This window comes from Callithrix jacchus, chromosome 1, assembly GCF_049354715.1.
Source record: "Callithrix jacchus isolate 240 chromosome 1, calJac240_pri, whole genome shotgun sequence".
NCBI classification, from domain to species: Eukaryota; Metazoa; Chordata; class Mammalia; order Primates; family Cebidae; genus Callithrix; species Callithrix jacchus.
In genome coordinates this window covers 28391718-28409251 of record NC_133502.1, presented here as the reverse complement: position 1 = coordinate 28409251, position 17534 = coordinate 28391718, and the positions used below count along the sequence as shown (strand labels likewise).

General features: G+C 49.9%; 1 protein-coding gene and 1 long non-coding RNA gene across 9 annotated transcripts in view; one reads left to right on the top strand and one right to left on the bottom strand.

The window, feature by feature from the left end:
• MCF2L (MCF.2 cell line derived transforming sequence like) overlaps positions 1-17534 on the bottom strand; it is a 219336-nt gene that overhangs the window by 152585 nt on the left and 49217 nt on the right. The gene's annotated exons all lie outside the window — the stretch shown is intronic.
• On the top strand, positions 1314-4873 carry LOC144577548 (uncharacterized). The gene is made up of 2 exons (XR_013521689.1): positions 1314-2616; positions 4136-4873. It is a non-coding gene; the product is annotated as an uncharacterized LOC144577548 (long non-coding RNA).

The window sequence follows — 17534 nt, the reverse complement described above, 5'->3', positions numbered from 1 at the left end:
GTCACGTGTGGGAAGCCTCACCCCAATGCCTCTGTGCTTGGAGCTGGGGCCTAAGAAAAGGTGACCGGGTCTGAGGACCCTGCTGTCATGACTGGACGAGAGCTGTTTTAGTTACGAGAGTGAGCTTGGCCCCCTCTGGGTCTCTCTGCTCTCTTGCCAGGTAATGCCGTTGCCTGGGAAGACGCGGCCCCTCGAATTTGGGCTTCCACACCTCCAGGACCTTGACCCACATAAACTTCCATTGTTTATAAACTAAAAATACATGATACTCTGTTATGGCAGCAGAAAACAGATTAAGACATAGCCCTCCGAGAGCAGGCATCAGGGACAGAAGGCCTCTGCCTCGAGGTTACTGAGGGACCTCGAGACACAGATAGATGGCCTTCTGGAGGAGGGACCTGCAGGAGGGGCTGCTGCCCTCATAGACGGAACAGGCTGAGGCGTGTCCATTGTGTACCTCCCATGACAGAGACACGCATGATTACTGAGAAAGCCTCGTGAGTCTGTGTGCACTCCTAAGATCCTAAATTTGGTTTCCAGCACCTGTGAGTTGCTGCTGTGGACATGATGTCTGTCCACACCCAGCCCCTGTGCAGCCTGGTTGTCGTGGGTATGTGCCACAGTGGGTTGTTACCAATTATCCACTTTTTGGGTTTTGACATCCCCCTTACAACAGATATTCTCCCTCTGTTGATGCAAGGGGGACGAGATATTCCCACGAATAGAGAGAAGATCTAACCAGGAAGCAAAAGCCATGGAAACACAGAGAGTACCTTTGAGCAGCTCAGGCCTAGATAGCCGTGGACAGCCTCCTCCTGTCCTATTGTTCTGCAGGCGGCCAGCAGTTTCCCCCCAGGATGACCCACCTCCCGCACTGCAGGAACAAAGCACGCGGTGTTCTCAAGAAGGAACAGCTTCCCAGAAAGAGGAAACCCCTAATGCTGAGGCCGTGCCAGAGTGAGGAGAACACGCTTGCTCCAAAACAAAGGACCCACTGATGTCACACCATGTCCGAGAAATTCTCGATGAGAGCCCCAGATGGCAGGATGCGTAACATAAATATAACTGACACGCCAACTGCCTGGGCCGGAGTGGAGAGCCCCAGAGGATGCGGGGTAAGGGAGAACTCACGAGGGCGATTCCAGCACAATCCGTTACATTCTTTCTCAAGGAGAAACTAGAGGAAAAAGGCATACAGTATGTCTTGAACAAGCAGAATTGGTAAAAACAAGACTTAAAAATTAAACTGGAACTTTTCAAATAAAAACCTCTAGGTTAACATTTATCCACAATACCAGCATCAGGCGTTTGGGATGTGACACTTATTCTGTGCCTACAGGAAGTTTCCAGAGAATGCACAGGGGTGCAGGAGGCCTCTGCTTTTCCTGTGGGTCCCCTGGTGCTCACCAGGTGGAGATGCAGCCCACCCAGACACCCAGGCTTTGCTTCCACGGCGGCTGCTGCATTCACGGCTCTCCCGCGATCCATCCAGACCCTTTGCAGGAGGCTTTTGAAGTTGCCTTGAGCCTCCAGGTGCCCTGAGCTCCAGGACAGAACCTGGAATCCCACCAGGTGGTGGTTAGCATGAGTATCCCACACACAAGTGGGGCTGGGGGTGTCCCAGGCCTGAGGAGTCGTGGGAGGAGAGGCCCCAGGGTTAATGAAGGCATGGGAAGTAACAAACCCTAGAAGACAGCAATGGTCCGTGCCATCAGCCTGGGCACACGCCAGGCAGGTGGCCAGGAAAGAATGATGCATTTCAGGGAAATGAGGGAAGTGAGCTGTGATGAGGCCTGGCCTCAGGTGGGTCAGGGGTTAGCCTGCTGAGGCCCCATCCCTAACTCTAGCCACCCATACCAACCCTCATAGGGGGCTGCGCAGTGTCGTGTGGATGTGGCTGGTTCAGCTGGCTGTGTGTGGAGCGTGTGCCCCCCCCAGAGCGGGCTGGGCCTCATTAAATCCCTGTATGGCCCTAAGAGAATGGGATGGGGTCCCCTGGACAAGCGGACACCTGCCTGCAGACTGCCACATGGAAATCCCGTGTGGGTCTCCGCCTGTGCCCGCACTAGTGAGGTCAGATGTCCCAGCCCATGACACAGCACACACAGATGCACCATGCATGTCCATGTGTCTTCTAAGGTTCTGCTTCTCTGAGTGTGTGGGTGGGTCTGGTCTTGAGAGCCCCGGAAGAGCTGAAAGTCTTTACTTGTTGGCACATGAGGCATCAAAGAAAGAGAAATGCATCAACAAACTGGCATCTGAGGAGGACCAGGGGTGATGGCTGGGGACGTCTCAGTCAAAGGGGGTTAGAGGAGTTGGATGCTGAGTGTAAAACAATTTTAGGAAAATCTAACCAAGTTAGGTTCCCTCTGCTTAGTTTCCCTTTGTGTGTACACAAAATCGATGGGAAAAATCTAAGTAAGTCAAATAGAGCTCTTTACGTGTAAAATAAAAACTAATAAAACTAAATTCACTTTCTTTCAGTTGCTCAACCATCACTCTAAATGAGATGTATATTAATTAACTTCACAGAAGTCAGCCGCCAAAGCAGAATCCCCACATTAGGGTGCACGTGGTGGGAGAAGAGAGTACTACGGTCACAGGTTGGGGGCTGAGGTAAGTTATAAAAGCCCATGATAAAGAGATGCTAGAATAAATACACACAGAGAGAAATGTACACAATACATAAGCCACATTCAACTTCATGGACAAAAAAATCAATAAAACAAAACCTGACTGGAAGAAGACCTTGAAACAGAATGACTGGCCACGCCAGCCTGGCGAGGAAGCGCTGCATGGAACCCAGAGCTGAAACCCAGCTCCCAGGGCCTTGGCCCCTCATCTGCATAACAAGATGAATCTAGGGCCCTAAGATCCTAAATCTCCATCGTTCTATGTAGAAAGCGGGCCAAAAAGTCCAAAGCCTCTACGGTTTGGAGATGTCACAGCTGACTGCTGCTGACTGATGAGCACAAATGCAAGCTCCCTTTCTGAAAATACTGCACCCTCTGAAATGAAACTAGGGGCCCTGGAAGATGCCAAGCATGGGCCGCCTGTGCTGCGATGACATTTGTAAGGGCAGCCCCCTGCTGAGCTGGGCAGCAGGAGCTGGTGAGGGAGGATCCTTCTATTCGCGCAGTTCAATTAGAGCTCTCCAGGGTCACATTAACAGCTAAGGTATCATTACCCTTTGTTTTCAGGGGCGGCCTGTAAATAAGGCTTTGCACACAAAATCCCAAAGCCATAAGAGAAGGGCATGCAGTAGCTACTGTTCTTCAGCAGGCACGAGGTTGGCAGAAATACACACATGCTTCTGAAACATGCGCCAACAGGCAGAAGGTGATCAGACGTGTGTACTGCCTGCCTGCCTGGTTGCAAGGACAAAGGCTTGGTCTAATAGGAGCTGTGAAATCTGGAGCTGTCACATGAAATGCGTGTGAAGTTTGACAGGAAAACCTCATGGTGTGTCCTGGTCAGGGGAGTTTAAGGAGTGTGAGATTTTAGACACAGCAGGCCTGGATTCCCAGGAGACCTGGCCTCAAAGGGGGCAACCTCAAGGCTAGGGCTGGACGCACCTGGCAGGGTGCCACCTATGTGGCCACCCTTGCCGCGGCAGCAGGAGACACTGCACCATACAGGTCTGCATCTGGCCACTGCCCTAGCTGCATGAGAGCTATAGCTGCTGGCAGGGAGCTGTGCACCGTCCTGAGTGTCCTCTGCAGATTCCAGCTCACCTCACAGGTCCGCATCCAGCCACTACCCCAGCAGCACAAGAGCCGCAGCCGCTGGCAGGGAGCTATGCACCGTCCTGAGTGTCCTCTGCAGATGCTGGCTCCTCATCATCCCTGGGCCAGATGCTTGCAGATATTGCTTTACTCGATTTTAACAATGAATTTTATAAATATACCAGGGGTCCTGTTATACTAGCAGTGGACCTCTTTAAACAGCGAGGCTTCGGAATGTCATTACTACTTAATTCTGGGAACAGTATTTTCATGTGCTTTTTTCAGGCCGTGTTTCTGGATGTTTTGGCTCTAAAAATATAATCTGGGTATAGAATAAGTGCAGGTTTTAAGTATGCTATTTTTTAAGAGGTGAATTTTCTTTTTTTTAACTTGGATCTCTGGAAAAAAAGAAGCTACTGCAATGAAACATAGCTGATCCCTTGACTCCAGGACGCTCCTGCCATCCCTGTGCCTGCACCAGGCTTTGCAGCACAGACTGGCCTCTGCAGACCAGAGATGCCATCCCAGGTGAGCCCCACCAGCATGGCTCTCCAGGCAAGCCCACACCATTGCCCCCACAGTTTGCCATTGTGGCTCTTTGTTAACCATGCCTCCTGGGAAAAAGGAAAACTAAATCAAGAACACTCTGACATCCAGACTTGATTCCTGCATTTCAAATACTGAAAAGAAACCAATGAAAAGTGAGAGGGAAGAATGCTGCCGGCCCTTGAGTGTGGCACCCGTCCTACGCGACTAACACTGACAACCTGAGCTGATGCTTCCTCTCCAAAGTTTCGGGGGATTTCCTGGATATGTTTTAAAGGTGCCCACATTCAGGATGTGTGTATGTGGCCACTCTCTGACGGCAGACAAGCCCTCGATCCTAGCTTTCACATTCAAAGCTCGCAAAATGCTGGGTGCGGGGCCTCTTTCTGGGAATGGAAACAGCCTCCAGCACAGTCTGCCTTATGGTGAAAGGGTTGAGTCTGGGTCCCAGAGTCGCCTGCATGGGTTCCAATCCCAGTTACAACGCGGTGACCTTGAGGGAGTTAATATCTCTCTGCCTCAGTTGCCTCATCTGTAAAGCAGGGTTGCAAAGTCCCCACCTTGCAGGTTAAGGATCAAATGCACATAAATGATTTGAACAGTAACCTGGCATGTGGGGAGCATTAAATTAATACCAGCCAACGTCACAATGTTCAGAGAATCAGAACCTGAACGCAAGAGCGGGCCATGGAAATAGCCACACCCAGTCAGACCCACTGGCTGCAGCTCCCGTGTTTCCGTTCGCTGGTAGCTTCCTGAGGGGCTGCTGGGAGCCTCTGGGTCCTGCCCAAGAGACCCAGGACGGAGGCTTGGGCTCCACTCATCCTGCTCTGATGCAGGTTTAGGACAGGTGAGGCCTCCTCTGTGTCAGACACTTCATGCTGGGGACCCAGGACTGAACAATGGGACAAGGTCCCCACCTCACAAAGCCCCTCACTCTTCTCCTGCCACCTCAGACAGCTTTCCCTTGGGTCCCCAAGTCCCCTGAGAGGCTACACCTGGGACCAGGTCCCGGCCATGTTGCCATCCGTCAGCAGCGCTCCTGAGGTCCGATGCATGCATGCATCCATGTCACCAATGGAGCAGCATCTACATTAAACTGTGGCTGCTGGATTCCACCATGGCGGGAACCCTGCAGCCACAGGCATCATGAGCAACTCACCCTAAACAGCATGAGTTCCCACGGCGGGGACCCTGCAGCCACAGCCATTGTGAGCAACTCACCCTAAACAGCATGAGTTCCCACGGCGGGGACCCTGCAGCCACAGCCATCGTGAGCAACTCACCCTAAACAGCATGAGTTCCCATGGCTCCAGCACTGGCCCAGGAGGCAGCTCCTGCAGGCACCCCAGATGCTGATTGCCCCACAGATGACAGCAGGAAGGCATAACACACACAGCTCTAAATATTCAGGATTGCTTTTCTCTTTTCGCAGCAAAACAGCAATTATGAGCACCTGCTATTTACAAAGCAATGTGCCAAACTCCATAACGAGTGCAAAGAGCACTCCGGGGGTCCTGGAGCAGCTGCCGTCCACTGTGGGGCAGGTTAGAGCCACTGGGGCTGACGACACCCTGAGTCCACCCATTCCCCCCTAGGGAGCCGGTAAGAGCCTGGTTGAAGAGCCCACGAGGACGATGCCACAGAGGGGCTCGATCCCCGCAAAGCAGTCATTCCAAGCAAACCTTCCTCCGCCTTCACCCTTGTGGACGACACTAAGCCCGCAGGACAGTGAAGTAAAATGAGGAGGGAGTGAACATAACATCGCAGTGAGATGCAGAGCACCAACAGCATGTCAGGATGCAGCTGGCGGGAGCCGGGGCGCTGCCTCCAGGGGTTTCAGGAAAGGGTGGTGGCCTCGGCCACTCTCCAGCCCCAGGAGGTGGTCTTGGAGCAGGGAGGAGGGTCGTGGACAGATGAGAAGGCTCTGGGGGGAAAGCCCAGAACAGTGCTGGTGGGCAGAGCTGGGACACTTTCTCTTCTGATGTGGCTTTGTGTGAGGCCTGGAAACAGGAGCTCTAGGGAGACGGAGTAGGCCCGAGGCTCCATGGTACCTCCTCTGTCCTTGGGTGACAGGACAAATGCATAGCAAGTCCTGGGATGAGCCCACTTTACACAATGGCCTTACCTCGCTTCACAACATCAGGCACAAGTTCAACACATAAAATGACATTCCGAGGGCAGCAGCGCACGAGCCAAGTCCAGTGCACCACGGTGCCCTCAGAGCAGACAGGTGGCCACACAGAGGCCCTTTTCCAACCTAGACACTCACATGCGACCTGGAAACGTGCGTAGAGAGGAAAGGTGAGGTAGCGAGTGCCCGAAGGCGGGGCCTGGCAGCCTCCTCGTCCTCCTTCCTTTGCTGTCTGACCCAGCCCCTCCTGGGTGGCTGAAAGCTCCTGTCAGGCTGGGGTCTGCCTGGGGTCAGGCTCAGCCCCAGGTCTGTGCGTCCCCTGGGTAGGGAGGTCTCTGAGGCAGGACCAAGGCAGGCCTGGCGTCAGGAGGCTGGGAACCCAGGCCAACCAGGCGGGAGACGCAACATAGGACTGAGGTGGTCTCCTGCCCAGGCCTCCGGACCGGCCGGCCACAGGTGAAGTCTGCAGGCTGGATCTTTCCCACCCTCCTTCCTGCCGGACCTTTGTTCCTGCCTCCGAAGAGGTAAGTTATGTGGAACAGAGTAGGCCACATGGTCTTGGGGCTCCCACCACCCTCGGCAGGTCTGTGGCTCCATGCATACCTGGTAGCTCAGTTCTGAGAGGGGAGTGGACACCGTGTCAATTCAGCGCCAGTGACCACCTCTCACCAAGGAGCCCCTTTCTGCAGCTGTGCTGCTGCCCTGGGCCATGCTCCCCTAGGAGCTCCTTCAGTGAGAAGGGGGCCAGGCCACCCACCCACTCTGTCCATGGGGCTGGAGGAAGAGGACACCAAGGCTGACACAGTTGTCAGATGGCCAGCGCCTCGCCGTATTCCCACAGAAAAGCAGACCTGGAAACATACCTTCCAGTTCACCAGAAACGCACCAATACTGACTCCCAAACAGGGCTCCAAGCAAGGGAAGTCCTGTATTTATGTAACTCTTGAAGTAAACAGAGGTCATTTCACTCTTGCCAGGAGGAGTGGGGCCCAAGTCCAGGCCACAGGACAAAGGATCACCCCGAAGCAGCAGCCCTTGGGGCCCATCCTATTCAGACCTTCTGAGAACAGATTGCTCCCAGTATAAACAGGCTATTCCAGAAATGGCATTTAGTGTGGCCTGCTTTGTGGCTGCTCACACCGGGTGCCCGTGTTCTCTCTGGCCGGCAGCTGTGACATTTTGGTGGGGAGGAAGCTAGAACAATGGACACCCTGCGACCATAAACCACTAGGTTTGGGGAGCTCCAGCACGGCGGCGCCTTGGTGCTGACACATCTGCTGCTGACGGTCCTGCTCCACATGACTTCAGTCCAAAACAGCACGTGCTGGAGAACGTGCCAGTTTCTAGTTAGCTGGTGTTCATTGCCCTGTTTAGAAATTCACTACCAATGCATTTACCCTTCATTTTATTGCTTATTTTCAGCTTTCAGATTCGCTCCACCAGATATGCCCACAAACTATTGAAAAAGTAAGAAGGAAGGCAAAGGAATTCAGATTCTAAACTCTTGGGGTCCTCATTTTGCCAAGAGGATCCAGTAACTGGTCTGTGGGACACCCAAGCATTTGAAGAAAACAGAGATTCCTCCTCGCCTCGCCTTTAGTGGAAGATGGCTGGCAGGAAGTGGTGCACGATCACATTGGGATGCACAGAAAACAAACAGGCCACTTGAGGCATCCCTGGGCCACCACACCCACCTGGCTGGAGGGAGGGGCGGGGCTGCAGGGTCTCTGACCCTGAACCAGAGGAGGCTCCAGTCCAGGCTGGCAGAGAGCGAGAGGGAGCCTGAAGCACAGTGTAGCCTGCTGCCTTCCACCTTCCTCTGCCTGGCTCTGAATATTTAAACACTCCCAATTCAACCTCAGAAATGTTATTTATTCAAGCCTTAACGGAGAGGCAGTGTTTCAAGGGCTCAACACCAAGGTCACTGAAATTGAATTGAATTAAGATACCTTGACATCTATTTAAACTTTTAGATCTGGACCTGCAAATCTGCAGCAAATATTTATTTTAAGTCAGTCAAGGTCATAGCTACCTAGAAGGAAAGCCCTTTTCCCTCTTCCCACTTCACATAAGATTCTACATATTGGTTTAAAAAGTCCTTGTAACATGGTGCATATATTTGGGTTTGTCGGCAGACAGTGAGTAGGTGTGAGCTGATTTTCTTGTTTTAGATGCAGGTTCACATGCAGGTGTGAGAAATAGTACACAGACAGAAATCGTGTGTATCTTTTCCTCCAGGGGAAACATCTTGCTAAACTGTAGCACAGGACTGCAGCCACTGACATCCATGCAGCCAGACCTGGGCCGTCACCACCCACAGGACCCTCCTGAGACTCCTCCTGGACATGTCCATGTTCCTCTCAGATCACCCCTCCTTGACACCCCCGCAACCACTGAACTATTCTCCATGGCTATATTTTTGCCATTTCAAGAATGTTATGTAAATGGAATAATACAGTAACCTTTTAGAATTGGCTTTTTTTCACTCAGCATAATTCCCTGGAGGTTTCATCCAGGTTGTCACAGGTATCAATGGTGCGGACATACAATTTAACCTTTCACCCACTGAAAGACATTGGGGTTCTTTCCAGTTTTTGACTATGACAAACTAATGTAAATATTCATATGCCTGTATTTATGTGAACATACATTTTCATTTCTCTGGGATAAATTCTCAGGAGTGCAATTACTGGGCCATACGAGAGTTGCATATTTTGTTTTAAAAGAAACTGCTAAATTGTTTTCCAAAGTGGCTCTACTATTTTAAATTCCCATCAGCAACTTACAAGTAACCCAGTTTATCCACATCCTCGCCAGCATTTGAAGTTGGCACTGTCTTCTATCTTAGCCTCCTGACGGTGTGCAGTGGTACCCTGGTCCTGCGCTTCACCAGTGGCCGCTATTGACTGATGGCTTGCCACGTACTCTTCTGCCATCACTGTGGCATCTTTGGCGGAATGTCTCTATGTCTGTTGCCCATTTTCTAACCCAGTTGTTTGTTTTTGTACTGGTGAGCTTGGAGATTTCTTAATCCTTTATCAGATATGTGGTTTGCAAATATTTTCTTCAGTTTGTAGCTTGCCTTTTCCTCCACTCCACAGATTCTTTCACAGAGCACATGTTTTCAATTTTGATAAGGTCTCATCTATCAATTTTCTTTCTATGGATCATGCTCTTGGCATCCAGTCAAGACCTCTTTGTTCAGCTTTAGGTCCTAAGTGTTGTCTACTATGTATTTTCCTAAAACGTTTATAGTTTTACATTTCATGTTTAAATTTGTAATTCACTGTTAGAACTCATAATTCTAATATAAGGTGTAACACCTAGTTCATGGTTCTTTTGTCTCCCTGTGGACATCCAATTACTCCAGTACCATTTGTTGAAAAGACTATCTTTCTTCCACTGAATTGATTTTGACTCTTTGTCAAAAATCAGTTGGGCATATTTGTGTGGGTCTGTTTCTGAGTCCTCTGTTCTGTTCTGTTATCTGTCAGTCTGTCTAGGATAACACTGCCCTGATTACTCTGGCAATAATAAGTCCTGGTTTTGGGTAGAATTATTCCTCTCACCTTCTTCCTCTATTTCAAGATTTATTTAGGTATTCTAGCTCCTCTGACTTTCCACACAAATTCTAGGATAATCTTGACTATATCTACGAAACAATCCTTTTGGGATTTTGATAAGAATTCTGTTCACCTGTTTGAAAAAAACTGACATCTTTACTATATATTGTGTCTTCCAATCCCTGAATATGGTATGCCTCTCCATGCATTTAGAGCTCACTTGATTTCTCTCATCAGCATCATGCACTTTTCAGCACAAAAGTCTTGTACATGTTTGAGTGAATTTACACTTAAGTATTTCTTTTTGGTAATTTTAAATGGTATTGCATTTTTAATTTTGGGGTCCATAATTTTGGTATTTATGCTACATAAAGAAAGACAATTGACTTTTCTGTGTTTATCTCATATCTTGCAACCTTTTTTAACTTTAGTTTTTTTTTTTTTGTACAATCTTTGGGGATTTTGTAATCAGATGATCATGTCATGTGTAACTAGAGACTGTTTTAATTATCTTGTTTATCCTGTTTCAGTCTATATGCCTTTTATTTCCTTTTCTTGATTTAGTGCACTAGATAGAACTTGAGTACAATATTGAATAAGAACAATGAAGGCAGACAACATTACCTTGTGCCTGATATTACGGAGCAATTATACAGTTTTCACTATTTAGTGTCATGTTAGTTGTCGGCATTTTTTGTAGGTAGTCACTACTAAGTAGGAAGGTCCTCCTCTACTCCTATCTATCCTAGAGTTTTTTTTAACCATGTATGTGTATTAAAATGTATCAAATACTTTTTCTGCACTGGTTGATATGATTTTTTTCCATTAGTCTATTAATATGGTAGACTACATGGATCAATTTTCAAATATTGATCAGCTTTGCATCCTTGGTATAAATCCAAACTTAGTCATGGTGGATAATTCTTTTTATATATTGCTTAAATATATTATCACTATTTCGTTGTGGGCTTTTGTGTTATATTCAGGAGGGATATTGGTCAGTAGCTTTCTTTCTTATTTCGTCTGGTTTTGGTATCAATGTAATTCTGGCTTCATGAGATGACTGAGAAGTATTGCCTCCTCCCGTATGTTTTAGAAAAGATTGTGTAGAATTGGTGTCAGTTCTTTAAATGTTTGGTAGAATTCTTTAGAAAAACCATCTGGGCCTGAAGATTTCTTTTTTGAAATTATGAATTCAATGTATTTAATAGCTACTGGGCTATTCAATGATCTGCTTCCTGTTGGGTGAGCTGTGGTAGTTTGTGCTTTTTAAGAGATTAGCCCAATTTGTCTAAGCTGTCAAATGAATGTGTACACAGTTGTTTGTAGCTTTTCCCCTTATCCTTTTGATGTCTGCAGACTCTATAGTGCTGTCTCTGGTTTCATTTCTGATATTACTGATTCCATCTTTTTTTTTTCCTTTTCAGTCTTGCTAGAGATTTGTCAGTTTTAGTAATGTTTTTAAAAAGCTAGGTAACTTCCCCCGCCCCCCCCCCCCGCAAGGGAGTCTCTCTCTGTCACTCAGGATGAAGTACAGTGGCACAATCTCGGCCCACTGCAACCTCCTCCACCCAGGCTGAAGCAATTCTTCTGTCTCAGCCTCACAAGTAGCTGGGACTACAGGCGCATGTCACCATGCCTGGCTAATTTTTGTATTTTTAGTAGAGATGGGTTTTCACCATACTGGTCAGGCTGGTCTCGAACTCCTAACCTCAGGTGATCCACCCACCTTGGCCTCCAAAAGTGTTGGGATCACGGGCGTGAGCCACTGCATCCTGCAGCTTTCCTGTTTTTTATTTTAGTTATTTCCTTCCTTCTGCTTTTTCTTGGGGTTTATTTTGCTCTTCATTTTCCAGAGAGGTAGAAATGAGGATCTTGAGGTAGAAGCTGGGATTGATTTGAGACTTTTCCTACTTTCAAATGCATGCATTTTGGTGCTAAAAATTCCCCTCTCAGTACTGCTTTAGCTGTGTTCTGTAAATTTTGACATGCTGTATTTTCATTTTCTTTGTTTCAAGTGGCAAAAAACTTGACTGAATTGTGTCCATGTCCCAGGACTTTGCAGAAGGCAGAGCTTAAGAGTGATGAACTAAGATACTTTGGCAGAAGAAATCTCCAGGCAGCAAAGTATTCAGGATAGTTTCCTTAATTGCTTCCGGTAAAATCTGAGAACAGAAAGTTATTTAAGGGCAAACTTTATAATTAAAAGAATGTAAAGATTTGAAAAATTCTCAGCTTGACCATGTAAAGAACAACAAAGAGTATTTAGGGAAGAAAACCAACGGTGTAACCTAGTTTCATAAGGAGATTAGTGTGGACAGAAGGAAGCCTGGAGTTATTCATGAAGATTATGGAATAATGGCCCCAAGAGCATTTCGGACATCTTCGGGGCTGCCATGCTCATCACAGCACTGAACAGTTTAGGAAGAGAGGCCCAGGACACCCCTGTAACCTCACTGCCCACAGCCATCTCAGGTCTCTATTCTCCAGATTCTGGCACAGCACTCCTTGGCCATACAGCTACGGCTCAGGTGTCCAGAGGACACAAGCAGTGATCCTTGGCAGAGTCCATGAGGTGCTAATTCTGCAGGCACACAGGGTACAAGAGCTGTGGGGGCACAGCTTTCTCCTCCACCTAGATTTCCAAGTATGCTGTGGATAGCCTGGGTGCCCAGGCAGAGACTTGTTGCAGGGACAGAGCCACCACAGTGAGTCTCCACCAGGGCAATGCCTAGTGCAGCTGTGGAGGCAGGGCCACCCCTGAGACTCCAGACCTACAGAGCCACCAGTGTGGAGCCCCCAGCCTGAGAGAACTGCTGAGGTTAACTGAGACCAGCAAGCCATGGGGGCGGGGCTGTCTGAGGCCTGGGGTGCCCAACCCCACCCCATTGTATCCAGAAGGTGGGGCATGGAGTCAAAGATGATTTAATGCTGTTTGCCTTGCTGAGTTTCGGACTTACCTAAGGCCTGTTACTCCCTCTTGCCTATTTTTCCTTTTGGAAGGGAAATGTCTGTCCTCTGCCTATCCCACCATTGCACTGTGGAAGCGCAGAACTTGTGCGATCTCACAGGCCTGTGGCTGGAGAGGAACTAGATGCACTGGTCCTCCTGCCTTCCACCTGTGATGCTAGATCCTTGATCTTGGACTTGCAGCCTTGAGAACCATGAGGATATAAATTTCTGTTTTTTATAAATTGTGCATTTTGTTATAGGAGCACAAATGCACCCCAGTAGACAAGCTCCGTGTCTAGGATGCAGGAGACCAAAAGAAACCCTGGGAACTCACCACACTGCCAGGGTTCCCTGGGTCCTGAGGCCGTGGCTGCTCTGCCTCCTCCTCACCCTGTCAGAGTCGTCCTCTGTGTGCTTCCTCTACATCAAACCCAGGGTTCTTTGTTTAATTCATGGGAAGAGCAAGAAAAAGTATGTCTCTTCGACCTTCCTGGGATGAAGTCTTTTGTGGGTTTCTCAAGTAAAGCCACAGGATATGCATCTTGCAGTGCCTCTTCTACATGAGCCCTAAATACACCCTTTATTCAGGTTCTCTACCTGAATGCATTCAAAAGGAAGTCCTAAGACAACAAGGAGTGTTAGGTGTCAGTTTCACCACCTAAGAGGAAAACAATGACCTTGAGGAAACCTCACCTGTGTCATCCATTTTCATCACTGCAAAATCTACAGGGGGCTGGAGCAGCAGACCCAGAACTCTAACACTCCCTCTGAGCCCTCTGGAACACAGTCCTGACTTGTCTTTCTGATTCCCACTTTCAGTCCATTTGTACAATGTTTAATTTCCTATAGTAACGCATGTACTTCAATATAGGTTTTAAAAATCAAACAAAGAAATATGTTAACTCACAAGGTATATAGCTAGCGATTATCTCATGTGGGTCACAACCACATGTGTTTTATTTATTTAGGGATTAAAGTTACTATAGTTTTTTTTTTAATCAGAAAGGGAGAAACATTATCTTTAGTCATATGTATTTCTTGGAGGATCTTGGATAGTTTAGTTTGAATACTTGGGAGGGATGGCAAAATGATGCTTCCTACATAAATTTTGATACTTCAAATAAAAAGACAATAAAGCAAAAAGAGATTTAAAAATTTTAGCATGAGTTATCAAAAGCTCTAGAATTTCAACAGATACAAATGGAAGAGAGTTTAAAATTTCAAAGAAAAATCTTCCCCAAACATGATACCTCAGAAGAGCCCAGGCTCGTGTGCTGATGAGCTCAGGTTTCCGGTCTGAACACGCAGCAGCTCCTCACCTGTTTAAAGCCATATGGAAGCCACAGGGACAGTCCCAAAGAGCACCAGAAAATTAGAAGAATAAAGTATATGGCACAAACCCATGTCTCCATGGGCCCCTCCTCATCAATTCACCATCTACATATTACTTCTGTACGTCTAGGATGAATGTCAGTGCCAACCCAATTGTTGCTTTTGACAACCTCACTTACTGAAGGTACACACTGTGCCAAGCACACTTTATCATTCTTCCATTAGAGAGGACCATCATGATGCAAGCTGCCATCCCATTTCGCAGACCAGGTCATGTGAGCATCCAGGCCTGTCCCCCACTCACTGGGTCTCCCTGCTCAGTAGAGTGGGAACTGCTGCTCAAGGTCAAAAAGGCCTCCCAGAAGAATGGTGCCATCACTGCAGACCAGTCACTCCTTTAAACGAATCTCATGAAAAAAGATCCCAAAGATAGAGAATCAAGACCATTTCCTTATATAATAAGCACTTTAAAAAACATTAGTAGACTTCCTATTTTAAGCAGTTTTGGGTGTTACAGAAACATTGAGCAGAAAGTACAGGGAGTCCTCATATACTCCCTGCCTGCCCCCACTTCCTCCCAGTTATGATGACTTCTTGCATTGCTGCTCATGCTTTACAACTTGATACATCATAAGTCATTATTAACTGGAGCACATCGTCTGCTGGAGGGTTCACTCTTCCTGCTACGCAGTTTTTGGGTCTTGACAAGTGCATAATGTCATGGATCATACAGAACAGTTGCACTGCCCTAAAACTCCCCTGTGTGAGAAGCACTTTTTAAAATAAAAAAGGCAATGGGGCCGGGTGTGGTGGCTCAAGCCTGTAATCCCAGCACTTTGGGAGGCCGAGGAGGGTGGATCACGAGGTCAAGAGATCGAGCCCATCCTGGTCAAATGGTGAAACCCCGTCTCTACTAAAAATACAAAAAAAAAATTAGCTGGACGTAGTGGTGCGTGCCTGTAATCCCAGCTACTCAGGAGGCTGAGGCAGGAGAATTGCCTGAACCCAGGAGGCGGAGGCTGCAGTGAGTCGAGATCGCGCCATTGCACTCCAGCCTGGGTAACAAGAGCGAAACTCTGCCTCAAAAAAAAAAAAAAAAAAAAAGGCAATGGGAGATTCCGTATGCCACTGCAGTGGTGGATATGTATACACAGCACCAAGTGTGAGCCTGAACAGCAGCTCCAGGCAGGACACCACTCCCTTCAGGGCCCACCCTGCACCATCTTCCTCAAATGTTTTCTAGGAAAAAAAAATTAGCAATTTCGATCTTCTTAAGGGCCAGGAGTAATACAAAGTGATTTCAAAGCTTCCATTAGGACACCAGGAACGCTGGGCCCATGGTGGCCTCAGGCAGACTATGCTCCCTTCTACACAGAGCCTGCAGAGAAAACCCAGGCGGGCAGGGTGGAGAGGCTTCCCTAAGAGGCTGATTCCCGGGCTCTTTCAGACGTTCAGGTTTGGCGGGACACGACTGACACATGATAGCTCTTCTGTGGCTTAGCACTGGTGGTGCATGGCCCTTCTGGCGCGCATACTAGGAGCTCGACCCTTGAGCAGGCGGCATCCCCCAACTCCCCAGAGACCCAGGTGTTCATCCAGGCGAGATGGAGCAATCACAGGCCAGGACCCTACCCTACCCTACCCCCCCACCCACCCTACTCCACCCCCCCACCCCCCTCCACGCCCCTCCCCTCACAGCCTGGGACCCTCCTCTACAGCGCGGGTCCCTCTGTGCGCCACCGGCCCGCAGGGCTGAGCTCCTCACTGCAGGTCTGCGAGGCCCGAGGGCGTCTCTCTCAGTTCTCAGCTCTCCGGCCGGGCCGCGCTGCCATCGAGACCCCGTCACCCCGCCCGCTGCGCCTCCCGCCAGGTCCTTTCTGTCCTCCGGAAGCCTGTGGAGGCTTCTAGAAAATGCGCCCAGATGTCCGCCTGCCCGAGCAGAGCCACCCCAGGCTGCTGGGGCTCCCGGCGGTGGGGCCCCTGCAGGAGGGAACCACGAGCGCTCCCGCTTTCCCCGCCTGCCCCAGGGACTGGAGTGGCCCGCAGGGTCCCGCCCCCGCGCCTCCTGCCACCTCCGCCCCTAGGCCCCCGACCCCGGTCCCTGGGCGCCGCCTCCTCCCGCGGCCTGGGAAGGCGCAGAGCTCGGCTTTGCAGGCCCAGGCACCCTGGAAGGCACCGCGCGGGGAAGACGCGCTCCTCTCCCACCCGCGCCGCCGCGCCCGCCCTGCGGCCGAAGCCACGCCTCTCCCGCGCCGCCGCGCCGGACCCCTGCGGCCGAGGCCACGCCTCTCCCCGCGCCGCCGCGCCGGACCCCTGCGGCCGAGGCCACGCCTCTCCCCGCGCCGGCACCCTCTGTGGGACGTGCTGGGCGCGGAGCTGGGAACCGCCCTCCCCGCACCTGGGCTCTGCGGCCAACACCAGCCGGGGACCCCAGACGGACGGAAGGCCTCGCGTCCACCCTCGATCGCAACCCCCAAACCTAGCCTCGGGCATGGGGCGCGCAGCGTCGGGACTCAGCACCGGCGCCGCGGGCACAGGCGTGGCCGCCACCCCGCCCCACCCCGAACTCTGGCTGCGCAGGGAGGCCAGGCCTCCCCCGGTGCCAAAGCCGGGGGCCCACGCAGACGGCGGCGAGCACGGGGGCAGCCCGAGGTCCCGAGATGCACGAAGGACGCGCGCGAGCCCCGCGACGCCGACGCCCGTAGTATCGTTGCTCTGACTCAGCGTAGGGCTCCAAACATTGTGCTGAAATTCTAGAAAAAGCCTCGATTTTGCCCAACAGAAGATCCTACGAGCCCTAAATCAATATTCCTTCCAGCTCCTCCGTCCCTGTAGTGTCGGCGGGGACCAAAGGGGCGGACGCGCTGCGTCCCGACTCCTGAGCGGCCCGGACCCTCAGGAAACTCAGAAGGAACCCGGGTCCCCTTGACCGGTAGGGGGCGCCACGGAAACCTTTGGAGGAGACACAACATCCTTGTGGTCTTAGACTAGGCGATGGCTTCTTACGACACAAAAAGCACAACTAACGAAGGAAAAACAGATCAACTTCATCCCAATTTCAAACGTTTATGTTTTCTAAAACACCATCAAGAAAGTGAATACAACCTACGCAATGGGGAGGATGTTTGCACATCTGTATCTAATAAGCGATTTACCTCCAGAACACATGACTTCTCACAATCAACAGTAAAAAGACAACCACATTAAAAGTGAGCAACACGTGAATAGCCATTTCCTTCAAGAAGATATAAAATGGCCAATAAGCATGTGAAAAGATGGTCA